Consider the following 17,500-nt stretch of genomic DNA (forward strand, 5'->3'; position numbering starts at 1 on the left):
CCCAACATGCCATGCCACGGCCTCGGCCCGCATGCCGTGCCACGGCCTCGGCCCGCATGCCATGCCATGCCACGGCCCGCATGTCTTGCCACGGCGTTGCCAAACATGCCATGCCACGGCCTCGGCCCGCATGCCTTGCGACGGCGTCGCCCAACATGCCATGCCACGGCCACGGCCCGCATGCCATGCCACAGCCTCGGCCCGCATGCCATGCCACGGCCTCGGCCCGCATGCCATGCCACGGCCTCGGCCCGCATGCCTTGCTGCGGCGTTGCCCAACATGCCATGCCACGGCCTCGGCCCGCATGCCTTGCCACCGCGTTGCCCAGCATGCCATGCCACCGCGTTGCCCGGCGTGCCATGCCTTAGCCTTGGCCAACATGTCGAGCCACGGCCTCGGCCCGCATGCCATGCCATGCCACAGCCCGCATGTCTTGCCACGGCGTTGCCAAACATGCCATGCCACGGCCTCGGCCCGCATGACGTGCCACGGCCTCGGCCCGCATGCCGTTCCACGGCCTCGGCCCGCATGACATGCCACGGCCTCGGCCCGCATGCCTTGCCACGACGCCGCCCAACTTGCCATGCCACGGCCTCGGCCCGCATGCCGTGCCACGGCCTCGGCCCGCATGACATGCCACGGCCTCGGCCCGCATGCCTTGCTACGGCGTCGCCCAACATGCCATGCCACGGCCTCGGCCCGCATGCCATGCCACGGCCTCGGCCCGCATGACATGCCACGGCCTCGGACCGCATGCCTTGCTACGGCGTCGCCCAACATGCCATGCCACGGCCTCGGCCCGCATGCCATGCCACGGCCTCGGCCCGCATGCCATGCCACGGCCTCGGCCCGCATGCCATGCCACGGCCTCGGCCCGCATGCCTTGCTGCGGCGTTGCCCAACATGCCATGCCACGGCCTCGGCCCGCATGCCTTGCCACCGCGTTGCCCAGCATGCCATGCCACCGCGTTGCCCGGCGTGCCATGCCTTAGCCTTGGCCAACATGTCGAGCCACGGCCTCGGCCCGCATGCCATGCCATGCCACGGCCCGCATGTCTTGCCACGGCGTGGCCAAACATGCCATGCCACGGCCTCGGCCCGCATGACGTGCCACGGCCTCGGCCCGCATGACATGCCACGGCCTCGGCCCGCATGCCTTGCTACGGCGTCGCCCAACATGCCTTGCCACGGCCTCGGCCCGCATGCCATGCCACGGCCTCGGCCCGCATGACATGCCACGGCCTCGGCCAGCATGCCTTGCCACGACGCCGCCCAACTTGCCATGCCACGGCCTCGGCCCGCATGACATGCCACGGCCTCGGCCCGCATGCCTTGCTACGGCGTCGCCCAACATGCCATGCCACGGCCTCGGCCCGCATGCCATGCCACGGCCTCGGCCCGCATGACATGCCACGGCCTCGGACCGCATGCCTTGCTACGGCGTCGCCCAACATGCCATGCCACGGCCTCGGCCCGCATGCCACGGCACGGCCTCGGCCCGCATGCCTTGCTACGGCGTCGCCCAACATGCCATGCCACGGCCTCGGCCCGCATGCCATGCCACGGCCTCGGCCCGCATGACATGCCACGGCCTCGGACCGCATGCCTTGCTACGGCGTCGCCCAACATGCCATGCCACGGCCTCGGCCCGCATGCCATGCCACGGCCTCGGCCCGCATGACATGCCACGGCCTCGGACCGCATGCCTTGCTACGGCGTCGCCCAACATGCCATGCCACGGCCTCGGCCCGCATGCCACGGCACGGCCTCGGCCCGCATGCCTTGCTACGGCGTCGCCCAACATGCCATGCCACGGCCTCGGCCCGCATGCCATGCCACGGCCTCGGCCCGCATGACATGCCACGGCCTCGGCCCGCATGCCTTGCGACGGCGTCGCCCAACATGCCTTGCCACGGCCTCGGCCCGCATGCCATGCCACGGCCTCGGCCCGCATGCCTTGCCACGACGTCGCCCAACTTGCCATGCCACGGCCTCGGCCCGCATGCCATGCCACGGCCTCGGCGCGCATGACATGCCACGGCCTCGGCCCGCATGCCATGCTACGGCGTCGCCCAACATGCCATGCCACGGCCTCGGCCCGCATGCCATGCCACGGCCTCGGCCCGCATGCCATGCCACGGCCTCGGCCCGCATGACAGGCCACGGCCTCGGACCGCATGCCTTGCTACGGCGTCGCCCAACATGCCATGCCACGGCCTCGGCCCGCATGCCATGCCACGGCCTCGGCCCGCATGCCACGGCACGGCCTCGGCCCGCATGCCTTGCTACGGCGTCGCCCAACATGCCATGCCACGGCCTCGGCCCGCATGCCATGCCACGGCCTCGGCCCGCATGACATGCCACGGCCTCGGACCGCATGCCTTGCTACGGCGTCGCCCAACATGCCATGCCACAGCCTCGGCCCGCATGCCGTGCCACGGCCTCGGCCTCGGCCCGCATGCCTTGCTACGACGTTGGCCAACATGCCATGCCACGGCCCCGGCCCGCATGCCATGCCACCGCGTTGCCCGGCGTGCCATGCCTTAGCCTTGGCCAACATGTCGTGCCACGGCCTCGGCCCGCATGCCATGCCATGCCACGGCCCTCATGTCTTGCCACGGCGTTGCCAAACATGCCATGCCACGGCCTCGGCCCGCATGCCTTGCTACGGCGTCGCCCAACATGCCATGACATGCCACGGCCTCGGCCCGCATGCCTTGCTACGGCGTCGCCCAACATGCCATGCCACGGCCTCGGCCCGCATGCCATGCCACGGCCTCGGCCCGCATGCCTTGCGACGGCGTCGCCCAACATGCCATGCCACGGCCTCTGCCCGCATGCCATGCCACGGCCTCGGCCCGCGTGACATGCCACGGCCTCGGCCCGCATGCCTTGCCACGACGTCGCCCAACTTGCCATGCCACGGCCTCGGCCCGCATGCCATGCCACGGCCTCGGCTCGCATGACATGCCACGGCCTCGGCCCGCATGCCTTGCTACGGCGTCGCCCAACATGCCATGCCACGGCCTCGGCCCGCATGCCATGCCATGGCCTCGGCCCGCATGACATGCCACGGCCTCGGACCGCATGCCTTGCTACGGCGTCGCCCAACATGCCATGCCACGGCCCCGGCCCGCATGCCTTGCCACCGCGTTGCCCGGCGTGCCATGCCACCGCGTTGCCCGGCGTGCCATGCCTTAGCCTTGGCCAACATGTCGTGCCACGGCCTCGGCCCGCATGCCATGCCATGCCACGGCCCGCATGTCTTGCCACGGCGTTGCCAAACATGCCATGCCACGGCCTCGGCCCGCATGCCTTGCCACGGCCTCGGCCAACATGCCATGCCACGGCCTCGGCCCGCATGCCATGCCACGGCCTCGGCCCGCATGACATGCCACGGCCTCGGCCCGCATGCCTTGCTACGGCGTCGCCCAACATGCCATGCCACGGCCTCGGCCCGCATGCCATGCCACGGCCTCGGCCCGCATGCCCTTCTACGGCGTTGCCCAACATGCCATGCCACGGCCTCGGCCCGCATGCCTTGCCACCGCGTTGCCCAGCATGCCATGCCACCGCGTTGCCCGGCGTGCCATGCCTTAGCCTTGGCCAACATGTCGTGCCACGGCCTCGGCCCGCATGCCATGCCACGGCCTCGGCCCGCATGTCTTGCCACGGCGTTGCCCAACATGCCATGCCACGGCCTCGGCCCCCATGCCTTGCCACCGCGCTGCCCAGCATGCCAATGCACCGCGTTGCCCGGCGTGCCATGCCTTAGCCTTGGCGAACATGCCACGCCACGGCCTCGGCCCGCATGGCTTGCCAGGGCGTTGCCCAACATGCCATGCCACGGCCTCGGCCCGCATGTCTTGCCACGGCGTTGCCCAACATGCCATGCCATGCCACGCCACGGCCTCGGCCCGCATGCCATGCCACGGCCTCGGCCCGCATGCCATGCCATGCCACGGCCTCGGCCCGCATGCCATGCCACGGCCTCGGCCAGCATGCCATGCCAAGGCCTCGGCCCGCATGCCTTGCCACGGCGTTGCCCAGCATGCCATGCCACCGCGTTGCCCAGCGGGCCGTGCCGCGGCCTCGGCCCGCATGCCTTGCGACTGCCTTGGCCAGCGTGCCATGCCACAGCGTGCCATGCCTTAGCCTTGGCCTACATGCCATGCCACTGCCTTGGCCAGCATGTCGTGCCACCGCCACGGCCAGCATGCCATGCCGGTCCGTTGCCCAGCATGCCACGGCCGTGGCGGCATGGCAAGCCACGGCCTCGGCCAGCATGCCATGCCACGGCCTCGGCCAGCATGCCATGGCACTGTCTTGGTCAGCATGCCATGCCATGGCACCGCCTTGTCCAGCACGCCGTGCCGCAGCGTTGGCCAGCATGCCTTGGCCGGCATGCCATGCCAATGCCTTGGGCCAACATGGCGTGCCACGGGCTGGGCCATGCCGGTCCGTTGCCCGGCATGCCACGGCCGTGGCGGCATGGCAAGCCACGGCCTCGGCCAGCATGCCATGCCCCGGCCTCGCCCAGCATGCCATGGCACGGTCTTGGTCAGCATGCCATGCCATGGCACCGCCTTGTGCAGCGTTGGCCAGCATGCCTTGGCCGGCATGCCATGCCAATGCCTTGGGCCAACATGGCGTGCCACGGGCTGGGCGAGCACGGCATGCCACGGGCTGGGCGAGCATGCCACGCCACGGCCTTGGCTAGCAGCAAGGCATGCCACGGCCTCGGCGAGCATGCCATGCCATGCCAAGGCCAAGGCCAAAGCCAAGGCCAAGGCAGTGGGCAAGGCCAAGTCCCTGTGCAAGGCATGGCCAAGGCCAAGGCAAAGGCCAAGGCCGCGGGCAAAGGCCAAGGCCAAGGCCAAGGCCATGGCGTGCCACCGCCTCGATCGATCTTTTTGAACATGATTCTTTTATAATCTTACCCAAACCGTGCAACACAATTAAAAATGCACTACAATCAATTTTAAATGTCATTCCCTATTTTTTTGCAATTTTTCTGGAGCTTTTCGAATTTTTAAAGCCCTTATTTGGCATAAAAAAATCAAAATAAAATAAAAAAAATGAAAAAAATAATTTAATAATTTCTATAATTACTAGTGAATCATCCTTTAATTATGGGAATTTTTCCATAATTTTTTGACTATTTTTATTAATTTTTATTATTTTTTAAGTATTAATATCGAAATAAATTAAAATAAAATATTTTCTGTAAAAAAATATTTTTTTTAATTTTTTTTATGGTGTATTAAATTATTTCCTACAACTTTCATGTTGAAAGTTTTGGCAAAAAACCATTACTTTTTAAAAAAACCCCATTATGACTCCTCGAACATGCTTGATGTTTCCTCCTGCCAGATTGAAAAGGGCTTAACAGGCTATTATAAGGGGGGGGCACCTCCCTTGCCCAGGGCAAGGCAGTGGCAGGTACGCCCCATGTTGGGCGCGGCCTGGGCTGCGGCCTTGGGTTACATGCACTGCGGCTCGACCGCGGCCTGGGCTGCGGCCTGGGGCGGCTCGGCCGCGGCCTTGGGCGGCCTGGACCGCGGCCTTGGGCGGCCTTGCGCGGCCTGGGCGCGGCCTTGGGCGGCCTGGGCGCGGCCTTGCGCGGCCTGGGCGCGGCCTTGGGCGGCCTGGGCGCGGCCTTGCGCGGCCTGGGCGCGGCCTTGGGCGGCCTGGGCGCGGCCTTGCGCGGCCTGGGCGCGGCCTTGGGCAGCATGGCGTGGCATGCGCGCGGGCGTGGGCGGCCTGGCATGCGCGCGGCATGGGCAGCACGGCATGGCATGCGCACGGCCTGGGCGGCCTGGCATGCAGCCGGCCTGGCATGCCCGCGGCGTGGGCAGCACGGCATGGCATGCGCACGGCCTGGGCGGCCTGGCATGCAGCCGGCCTGGCATGCCCGCGGCGTGGGCAGCACGGCATGGCATGCGCACGGCCTGGGCGGCCTGGCATGCAGCCGGCCTGGGCAGCACGGCATGGCATGCGCACGGCCTGGGCGGCCTGGCATGCCCGCGGCGTGGGCAGCGTGGCCTGTGCGAATACCGCGCGCGTGGTCTTTTGACCACGGTGCGCGTGTTGCGCGCATGGTCGCGCACGCCTTTGCACGCCTTCGCACGCAACGCACGTCTAGTGATAAGAACCGCAGCCAAGGCAGCCCAGCCAAAGCCAGCAGCATGCCAAGCCAAGGCCAAGGCCAGCAGCATGCCATGCCACGGCCAAGGCAGCCCAGCCAAGGCCAGCAGCATGCCATGCCAAGGCCTAGGCCAGCAGCATGCCATGCCACGGCCAAGGCAGGCAAGCCAAAGCCAGCAGCATGCCATGCCAAGGCCAAGGCCAGCAGCATGCCATGCCACGGCCAAGGCAGCCCAGCCAAAGCCAGCAGCATGCCATGCCAAGGCCTAGGCCAGCAGCATGCCATGCCACGGCCAAGGCAGGCCAGCCAAAGCCAGCAGCATGCCATGCCAAGGCCAAGGCCAGCAGCATGCCATGCCACGGCCAAGGCAGCCCAGCCAAAGCAAGCAGCATGCCATGCCAAGGCCTAGGCCAGCAGCATGCCATGCCACGGCCAAGGCAGGCAAGCCAAAGCCAGCAGCATGCCATGCCAAGGCCATGGCCAGCAGCATGCCATGCCACGGCCAAGGCAGCCCAGCCAAAGCCAGCAGCATGCCATGCCAAGGCCAAGGCCAGCAGCATGCCATGCCACGGCCAAGGCAGCCCAGCCAAAGCCAGCAGCATGCCATGCCAAGGCCTAGGCCAGCAGCATGCCATGCCACGGCCAAGGCAGGCCAGCCAAAGCCAGCAGCATGCCATGCCAAGGCCAAGGCCAGCAGCATGCCATGCCACGGCCAAGGCAGCCCACCCAAAGCCAGCAGCATGCCATGCCAAGGCCTAGGCCAGCAGCATGCCATGCCACGGCCAAGGCAGGCCAGCCAAAGCCAGCAGCATGCCATGCCAAGGCCAAGGCCAGCAGCATGCCATGCCACGGCCAAGGCAGCCCAGCCAAAGCAAGCAGCATGCCATGCCAAGGCCTAGGCCAGCAGCATGCCATGCCACGGCCAAGGCAGGCAAGCCAAAGCCAGCAGCATGCCATGCCAAGGCCATGGCCAGCAGCATGCCATGCCACTGCCAAGGCAGCCCAGCCAAAGCCAGCAGCATGCCATGCCAAGGCCAAGGCCAGCAGCATGCCATGCCACGGCCAAGGCAGCCCAGCCAAAGCCAGCAGCATGCCATGCCAAGGCCTAGGCCAGCAGCATGCCATGCCACGGCCAAGGCAGGCCAGCCAAAGCCAGCAGCATGCCATGCCAAGGCCAAGGCCAGCAGCATGCCATGCCACGGCCAAGGCAGCCCACCCAAAGCCAGCAGCATGCCATGCCAAGGCCTAGGCCAGCAGCATGCCATGCCACGGCCAAGGCAGGCCAGCCAAAGCCAGCAGCATGCCATGCCAAGGCCTAGGCCACCAGCATGCCATGCCACGGCCAAGGCAGCCCAGCCAAAGCCAGCAGCATGCCATGCCAAGGCCAAGGCCAGCAGCATGCCATGCCACGGCCAAGGCAGCCCAGCCAAAGCCAGCAGCATGCCATGCCAAGGCCTAGGCCAGCAGCATGCCATGCCACGGCCAAGGCAGGCAAGCCAAAGCCAGCAGCATGCCATGCCACGGCCAAGGCAGCCCAGCCAAAGCCAGCAGCATGCCATGCCAAGGCCAAGGCCAGCAGCATGCCATGCCACGGCCAAGGCAGCCCAGCCAAAGCCAGCAGCATGCCATGCCAAGGCCTAGGCCAGCAGCATGCCATGCCACGGCCAAGGCAGGCCAGCCAAAGCCAGCAGCATGCCATGCCAAGGCCAAGGCCAGCAGCATGCCATGCCACGGCCAAGGCAGCCCACCCAAAGCCAGCAGCATGCCATGCCAAGGCCTAGGCCAGCAGCATGCCATGCCACGGCCAAGGCAGGCCAGCCAAAGCCAGCAGCATGCCATGCCAAGGCCAAGGCCAGCAGCATGCCATGCCACGGCCTAGGCCAGCAGCATGCCATGCCACGGCCAAGGCAGCCCAGCCAAAGCCAGCAGCATGCCATGCCAAGGCCTAGGCCAGCAGCATGCCATGCCACGGCCAAGGCAGCCCAGCCAAAGCCAGCAGCATGCCATGCCAAGGCCAAGGCCAGCAGCATGCCATGCCACGGCCAAGGCAGGCCAGCCAAAGCCAGCAGCATGCCATGCCAAGGCCAAGGCCAGCAGCATGCCATGCCACGGCCAAGGCAGCCCAACCAAAGCCAGCAGCATGCCATGCCAAGGCCTAGGCCAGCAGCATGCCATGCCACGGCCAAGGCAGGCCAGCCAAAGCCAGCAGCATGCCATGCCAAGGCCTAGGCCACCAGCATGCCATGCCACGGCCAAGGCAGCCCCGCCAAAGCCAGCAGCATGCCATGCCAAGGCCAAGGCCAGCAGCATGCCATGCCACGGCCAAGGCAGCCCAGCCAAAGCCAGCAGCATGCCATGCCAAGGCCTAGGCCAGCAGCATGCCATGCCACGGCCAAGGCAGGCCAGCCAAAGCCAGCAACATGCCATGCCAAGGCCTAGGCCAGCAGCATGCCATGCCACGGCCAAGGCAGCCCAGCCAAAGCCAGCAGCATGCCATATCACGGCCAAGGGCAGCAGCATGCCATGCCACGGCCAAGGCAGCCCAGCCAAAGCCAGCAGCATGCCATGCCATGGCCTAGGCCAGCAGCATGCCATGCCACGGCCAAGGCAGGCCAGCCAAAGCCAGCAGCATGCCATGCCAAGGCCAAGGCCAGCAGCATGCCATGCCACGGCCAAGGCAGGCCAGCCAAAGCCAGCAGCATGCCATGCCAAGGCCTAGGCCAGCAGCATGCCATGGCACGGCCAAGGCAGCCCAGCCAAAGCCAGCAGCATGCCATATCAAGGCCAAGGCCAGCAGCATGCCATGCCACGGCCAAGGCAGCCCAGCCAAAGCCAGCAGCATGCCATGCCATGGCCTAGGCCAGCAGCATGCCATGCCACGGCCAAGGCAGGCCAGCCAAAGCCAGCAGCATGCCATGCCAAGGCCTAGGCCAGCAGCATGCCATGCCACGGCCAAAACAGGCCAGCCAAAGCCAGCAGCATGCCATGCCAAGGCCTAGGCCAGCAGCATGCCATGCCACGGCCAAGGCAGGCCAGCCAAAGCCAGCAGCATGCCATGCCAAGGCCAAGGCCAGCAGCATGCCATGCCACGGCCTAGGCCAGCAGCATGCCATGCCACGGCCAAGGCAGCCCAGCCAAAGCCAGCAGCATGCCATGCCAAGGCCTAGGCCAGCAGCATGCCATGCCACGGCCAAGGCAGCCCAGCCAAAGCCAGCAGCCTGCCATGCCAAGGCCAAGGCCAGCAGCATGCCATGCCACGGCCAAGGCAGCCCAGCCAAAGCCAGCAGCATGCCATGCCAAGGCCAAGGCCAGCAGCATGCCATGCCACGGCCAAGGCAGCCCAGCCAAAGCCAGCAGCATGCCATGCCAAGGCCTAGGCCAGCAGCATGCCATGCCACGGCCAAGGCAGGCCAGCCAAAGCCAACAGCATGGCATGCCAAGGCCAAGGCCAGCAGCATGCCATGCCACGGCCAAGGCAGCCCAGCCAAAGCCAGCAGCATGCCATGCCAAGGCCTAGGCCAGCAGCATGCCATGCCACGGCCAAGGCAGGCCAGCCAAAGCGAGCAGCATGCCATGCCAAGGCCTAGGCCAGCAGCATGCCATGCCACGGCCAAGGCAGCCCAACCAAAGCCAGCAGCATGCCATGCCAAGGCTTAGGCCAGCAGCATGCCATGCCACGGCCAAGGCAGGCCAGCCAAAGCCAGCAGCATGCCATGCCAAGGCCTAGGCCACCAGCATGCCATGCCACGGCCAAGGCAGCCCAGCCAAAGCCAGCAGCATGCCATGCCAAGGCCAAGGCCAGCAGCATGCCATGCCACGGCCAAGGCAGCCCAGCCAAAGCCAGCAGCATGCCATGCCAAGGCGTAGGCCAGCAGCATGCCATGCCACGGCCAACGCAGGCCAGCCAAAGCCAGCAGCATGCCATGCCAAGGCCTAGGCCAGCAGCATGCCATGCCACGGCCATGGCAGCCCAGCCAAAGCCAGCAGCATGCCATATCAAGGCCAAGGGCAGCAGCATGCCATGCCACGGCCAAGGCAGCCCAGCCAAAGCCAGCAGCATGCCATGCCATGGCCTAGGCCAGCAGCATGCCATGCCACGGCCAAGGCAGGCCAGCCAAAGCCAGCAGCATGCCATGCCAAGGCCAAGGCCAGCAGCATGCCATGCCACGGCCAAGGCAGCCCAGCCAAAGCCAGCAGCATGCCATGCCAAGGCCTAGGCCAGCAGCATGCCATGCCACGGCCAAGGCAGCCCAGCCAAAGCCAGCAGCATGCCATCTCAAGGCCAAGGCCAGCAGCATGCCATGCCACGGCCAAGGCAGCCCAGCCAAAGCCAGCAGCATGCCATGCCATGCCTAGGCCAGCAGCATGCCATGCCACGGCCAAGGCAGGCCAGCCAAAGCCAGCAGCATGCCATGCCAAGGCCTAGGCCAGCAGCATGCCATGCCACGGCCAAGGCAGGCCAGCCAAAGCCAGCAGCATGCCATGCCAAGGCCTAGGCCAGCAGCATGCCATGCCACGGCCAAGGCAGGCCAGCCAAAGCCAGCAGCATGCCATGCCAAGGCCAAGGCCAGCAGCATGCCATGCCACGGCCTAGGCCAGCAGCATGCCATGCCACGGCCAAGGCAGCCCAGCCAAAGCCAGCAGCATGCCATGCCAAGGCCTAGGCCAGCAGCATGCCATGCCACGGCCAAGGCAGCCCAGCCAAAGCCAGCAGCATGCCATGCCAAGGCCAAGGCCAGCAGCATGCCATGCCACGGCCAAGGCAGCCCAGCCAAAGCCAGCAGCATGCCATGCCAAGGCCAAGGCCAGCAGCATGCCATGCCACGGCCAAGGCAGCCCAGCCAAAGCCAGCAGCATGCCATGCCAAGGCCTAGGCCAGCAGCATGCCATGCCACGGCCAAGGCAGGCCAGCCAAAGCCAACAGCATGGCATGCCAAGGCCAAGGCCAGCAGCATGCCATGCCACGGCCAAGGCAGCCCAGCCAAAGCCAGCAGCATGCCATGCCAAGGCCTAGGCCAGCAGCATGCCATGCCACGGCCAAGGCAGGCCAGCCAAAGCGAGTAGCATGCCATGCCAAGGCCTAGGCCAGCAGCATGCCATGCCACGGCCAAGGCAGCCCAACCAAAGCCAGCAGCATGCCATGCCAAGGCTTAGGCCAGCAGCATGCCATGCCACGGCCAAGGCAGGCCAGCCAAAGCCAGCAGCATGCCATGCCAAGGCCTAGGCCACCAGCATGCCATGCCACGGCCAAGGCAGCCCAGCCAAAGCCAGCAGCATGCCATGCCAAGGCCAAGGCCAGCAGCATGCCATGCCACGGCCAAGGCAGCCCAGCCAAAGCCAGCAGCATGCCATGCCAAGGCCTAGGCCAGCAGCATGCCATGCCACGGCCAACGCAGGCCAGCCAAAGCCAGCAGCATGCCATGCCAAGGCCTAGGCCAGCAGCATGCCATGCCACGGCCATGGCAGCCCAGCCAAAGCCAGCAGCATGCCATATCAAGGCCAAGGGCAGCAGCATGCCATGCCACGGCCAAGGCAGCCCAGCCAAAGCCAGCAGCATGCCATGCCATGGCCTAGGCCAGCAGCATGCCATGCCACGGCCAAGGCAGGCCAGCCAAAGCCAGCAGCATGCCATGCCAAGGCCAAGGCCAGCAGCATGCCATGCCACGGCCAAGGCAGCCCAGCCAAAGCCAGCAGCATGCCATGCCAAGGCCTAGGCCAGCAGCATGCCATGCCACGGCCAAGGCAGCCCAGCCAAAGCCAGCAGCATGCCATATCAAGGCCAAGGCCAGCAGCATGCCATGCCACGGCCAAGGCAGCCCAGCCAAAGCCAGCAGCATGCCATGCCATGCCTAGGCCAGCAGCATGCCATGCCACGGCCAAGGCAGGCCAGCCAAAGCCAGCAGCATGCCATGCCAAGGCCTAGGCCAGCAGCATGCCATGCCACGGCCAAGGCAGGCCAGCCAAAGCCAGCAGCATGCCATGCCAAGGCCAAGGCCAGCAGCATGCCATGCCACGGCCAAGGCAGGCCTGCCAAAGCCAGCAGCATGCCATGCCAAGGCCAAGGCCAGCAGCATGCCATGCCAAGGCCAAGGCCAGCAGCATGCCATGCCACGGCCAAGGCTGCCAGCCAAAGCCAGCAGCATGCCATGCCAAGGCCTAGGCCAGCAGCATACCATGCCAAGGCCTAGGCCAGCAGCATGCCATGCCACGGCCAAGGCAGCCCAGCCAAAGCCAGCAGCATGCCATGCCAAGGCCTAGGCCAGCAGCATGCCATGCCACGGCCAAGGCAGCCCAGCCAAAGCCAGCAGCATGCCATGCCAAGGCCAAGGCCAGCAGCATGCCATGCCACGGCCAAGGCAGCCCAGCCAAAGCCAGCAGCATGCCATGCCAAGGCCAAGGCCAGCAGCATGCCATGCCACGGCCAAGGCAGCCCAGCCAAAGCCAGCAGCATGCCATGCCAAGGCCTAGGCCAGCAGCATGCCATGCCACGGCCAAGGCAGGCCAGCCAAAGCCAACAGCATGGCATGCCAAGGCCAAGGCCAGCAGCATGCCATGCCACGGCCAAGGCAGCCCAGCCAAAGCCAGCAGCATGCCATGCCAAGGCCTAGGCCAGCAGCATGCCATGCCACGGCCAAGGCAGGCCAGCCAAAGCGAGCAGCATGCCATGCCAAGGCCAAGGCCAGCAGCATGCCATGCCACGGCCAAGGCAGCCCAACCAAAGCCAGCAGCATGCCATGCCAAGGCTTAGGCCAGCAGCATGCCATGCCACGGCCAAGGCAGGCCAGCCAAAGCCAGCAGCATGCCATGCCAAGGCCTAGGCCACCAGCATGCCATGCCACGGCCAAGGCAGCCCAGCCAAAGCCAGCAGCATGCCATGCCAAGGCCAAGGCCAGCAGCATGCCATGCCACGGCCAAGGCAGCCCAGCCAAAGCCAGCAGCATGCCATGCGAAGGCCTAGGCCAGCAGCATGCCATGCGAAGGCCTAGGCCAGCAGCATGCCATGCCACGGCCAACGCAGGCCAGCCAAAGCCAGCAGCATGCCATGCCAAGGCCTAGGCCAGCAGCATGCCATGCCACGGCCAAGGCAGCCCAGCCAAAGCCAGCAGCATGCCATATCAAGGCCAAGGGCAGCAGCATGCCATGCCACGGCCAAGGCAGCCCAGCCAAAGCCAGCAGCATGCCATGCCATGGCCTAGGCCAGCAGCATGCCATGCCACGGCCAAGGCAGGCCAGCCAAAGCCAGCAGCATGCCATGCCAAGGCCAAGGCAGCCCAGCCAAAGCCAGCAGCATGCCATGCCAAGGCCTAGGCCAGCAGCATGCCATGCCACGGCCAAGGCAGCCCAGCCAAAGCCAGCAGCATGCCATATCAAGGCCAAGGCCAGCAGCATGCCATGCCACGGCCAAGGCAGCCCAGCCAAAGCCAGCAGCATGCCATGCCATGCCTAGGCCAGCAGCATGCCATGCCACGGCCAAGGCAGGCCAGCCAAAGCCAGCAGCATGCCATGCCAAGGCCTAGGCCAGCAGCATGCCATGCCACGGCCAAGGCAGGCCAGCCAAAGCCAGCAGCATGCCATGCCAAGGCCAAGGCCAGCAGCATGCCATGCCACGGCCAAGGCAGGCCAGCCAAAGCCAGCAGCATGCCATGCCAAGGCCAAGGCCAGCAGCATGCCATGCCACGGCCAAGGCTGCCAGCCAAAGCCAGCAGCATGCCATGCCAAGGCCTAGGCCAGCAGCATGCCATGCCACGGCCAAGGCAGCCCAGCCAAAGCCAGCAGCATGCCATGCCAAGGCCTAGGCCAGCAGCATGCCATGCCACGGCCAAGGCAGCCCAGCCAAAGCCAGCAGCATGCCATGCCACGGCCAAGGCAGCCCAGCCAAAGCCAGCAGCATGCCATGCCAAGGCCAAGGCCAAGGCCAGCAGCATGGCATGCCATGCCACGGCCAAGGCCAAGGCCGAGGCAGCCCATCCGAAGCCAGCAACATTCCATGGCAAGGCCAACGCAGCCCAGCCAAAGCCGGCGGCATGCCATGCCAAGGCCAAGGCCGCATGTCTTGCCACGGCCTTGTCCCGCAGCGTGGCGTGCCTTGGCCTTGGGCTAGAACATCGCATGCCACGCCCTTGGCAAGCAATCCTGTCCCTCGTGTAATTGCCATTTGGTTTGGCTTTGACTTACGTATATGTTGCCCTGCGAAATGCTTGTCCCTCGGGTAATAGCCGGTTTGGTTGCCTTTGACTTGCGAACACGTTGCTAGTGCTTTCCCCAGTGGAAGCTTGTTGGGAAAAGTATGTCCCTCGGAAGTTGCCTGTTGCGTTTGTTATTTGCATTCGAGCTATCCGATGCTTGCTGGGTTTCTCTAAGAGTTTTTGCACGTTCGTCGGGCTTTTTAATTATTTATTTACTCATAAAAATTATAATAAAATAAATTAAAAATAAAAAAATAATTAAAAAAATTACTATAATTACTAGTGCCTCATCTTATAATTGTTGGAATTTTTCTAGAATTTTTTGAGTATTTTTAGTAATTTTTATTATTTTTTAAGTATTAAAATTGAAATAAATTAAAATAAAATATTCCGGTGGCCAAATATTTTTTTATAATTTTTTTTATGGTGTATTAAATTATTTCATACAACTTTCATGTTGAAAGTTTTGGCAAAAAACCATTACTTTTTAAAAAAACCCCATTATGACTCCTCGAACATGCTTGATGTTTCCTCCTGCCAGATTGAAAAGGGCTTAACAGGCTATTATAAGGGGGGGGCACCTCCCTTAAGGCTGGCCAGCATGGCCAGGCCACAGGCCACGCCTATGCCTAGGCGGGCGCTTGGCACATGCCATCGCTTGGCTTGTGGCATTGGCTTGTGGCATCGAAACTACATAGCCAAGCACGGGATGCGTCGAGTGGCGGCCCGCGGCGGTGGCGGTGGCACGTTGGCCTAGGGCAGCATGCCATGCCACAGCCTTGGCCAGCAACATGGCATGCCAAAGCCTTGGCCAGCAGCATGCCATGCCCTGGCCTTGGCAAGCATGTCATGCCACGGCCTTGGCCAGCAGCATGCCATGCCACGACCTTGGCCAGCAGCATGCCATGCCCCGGCCTTGGCCAGCATGTCATGCCACGGCCTTGGCCAGCAGCATGCCATGCCACAGCCTTGGCCAGCAGCATGCCATGCCACAGCCTTGGCCAGCAACATGGCATGCCAAAGCCTTGGCCAGCAGCACGCCATGCCCCGGCCTTGGCAACCTTGCCAAGCCACGGCCATGGCCAGCAGCGTGCTATGCCCCGGCCTTGGCCAGCAGCGTGCCATGCCACGACCTTGGCCAGCAGCTTGCCATGCCCCGGCCTTGGCCAGCATGTCATGCCACGGCCTTGGCCAGCAGCATGCCATGCCACGGCCTTGGCCAGCAACATGGCATGCCGCGGCCTTGGCCGGCAGCATGCCATGCCGCGGCCTTGGCCGGCAGCATGGCAAGCCCAAGCCTTGGTCAGCAGCAGCATGCCATGCCAACGCCTTGGCCAGCAGCATGCCTTGCCACGGCCTCGGCCATCAGCATGCCTTGCCACGGCCTCGGCCATCAGCATGCCTTGCCACGGCCTCGGCCATCAGCATGCCTTGCCACGGCCTTGTCCAGCAGCATGGCATGCCCGGCCTTGGCCAGCAGCATGTCATGCCACGGCCTTGGCAAGCATGCCAAGCCACGGCCTTGGCAAGCATGCCATGTCCCTCGGGTAATTGTACAAGTTGCCTTGCGAAATGCATGTCCCTCGGTTAAATTGCCATTTGGTTGGCTTTGGCGTGCGAACGAGTTGCCTGTGCTTTCCTTGTGGAAGCTTGTTGCGAGAAGTATGTCCCTCGAAAGTTGCCTGTTGCGTTTGTTATTTGCATTCGCGCTAACCGGTGCTTGCTCGGCCTCTCTAAATGTTTTCGCGCGTTCGTCGGGCTTCTTGGTCCTTCGGGGGGTGATTCGTTTTGGGGGGCTGGTGCACAGTGTACGTCGTGGCGCGTGAGTTGTGTTCGGTTTGTGCGAGTTGGACGGATCCCTGCCTGTGCAGCGAACTCCACTGGTGCATTCCTCCATGTCCCTCGGGTTGTCTTCGACTCGCCTTCGGGTTGCTTGCGCTTCCCTAGTGGAAGGTGCCTTGCGAAAAGCGTGTCCCTCGGGTAATTGCCATTTGGTTGGCTTTGACGTTCGAACGAGTTGCCTATGCTTTCCTAGTGGAAGCTTGTTGCGAAAAGTATGTCCCTCGAAATTTGCCTGTTGCGTTTGTTATTTGCATTCGCGCTAACCGGTGCTTGCTCGGCCTCTCTAAATGTTTTCGCGCGTTCGTCGGGCTTCTTAGTCCTTCGGGGGGTGATTCGTTTTGGGGGGCTGGTGCACAGTGTACGTCGTGGCGCGTGAGTTGTGTTCGGTTTGTGCGAGTTGGACGGATCCCTGCCTGTGCAGCGAACTCCACTGGTGCATTCCTCCATGTCCCTCGGGTTGTCTTCGACTCGCCTTCGGGTTGCTTGCGCTTCCCTAGTGGAAGGTGCCTTGCGAAAAGCGTGTCCCTCGGGTAATTGCCATTTGGTTGGCTTTGACGTTCGAACGAGTTGCCTATGCTTTCCTAGTGGAAGCTTGTTGCGAAAAGTATGTCCCTCGAAAGTTGCCTGTTGCGTTTGTTATTTGCATTCGCGCTAACCGGTGCTTGCTCGGCCTCTCTAAATGTTTTCGCGCGTTCGTCGGGCTTCTTAGTCCTTCGGGGGGTGATTCGTTTTGGGGGGCTGGTGCACAGTGTACGTCGTGGCGCGTGAGTTGTGTTCGGTTTGTGCGAGTTGGACGGATCCCTGCCTGTGCAGCGAACTCCACTGGTGCATTCCTCCATGTCCCTCGGGTTGTCTTCGACTCGCCTTCGGGTTGCCTGCGCTTCCCTAGTGGAAGGTGCCTTGCGAAAAGCGTGTCCCTCGGGTAATTGCCATTTGGTTGGCTTTGACGTTCGAACGAGTTGCCTATGCTTTCCTAGTGGAAGCTTGTTGCGAAAAGTATGTCCCTCGAAAGTTGCCTGTTGCGCTTGTTACTTTCATTCGCGCTAACCGGTGCTTGCTCGGCCTCTCTAAATGTTTTCGCGCGTTCGTCGGGCTTCTTAGTCCTTCGGGGGGTGATTCGTTTTGGGGGGCTGGTGCACAGTGTACGTCGTGGCGCGTGAGTTGTGTTCGGTTTGTGCGAGTTGGACGGATCCCTGCCTGTGCAGCGAACTCCACTGGTGCATTCCTCCATGTCCCTCGGGTGATCGCCTTTAGGTTGTCTTCGACTCACCTTCGGGTTGTCTGCGCTTCCCTAGTGGAAGGTGCCTTGCGAAAAGCATGTCC

Source organism: Camellia sinensis, unplaced genomic scaffold (assembly GCF_055761805.1).
Source record: "Camellia sinensis isolate YWXY unplaced genomic scaffold, ASM5576180v1 Unanchor4, whole genome shotgun sequence".
NCBI classification, from domain to species: domain Eukaryota; kingdom Viridiplantae; phylum Streptophyta; class Magnoliopsida; order Ericales; family Theaceae; genus Camellia; species Camellia sinensis.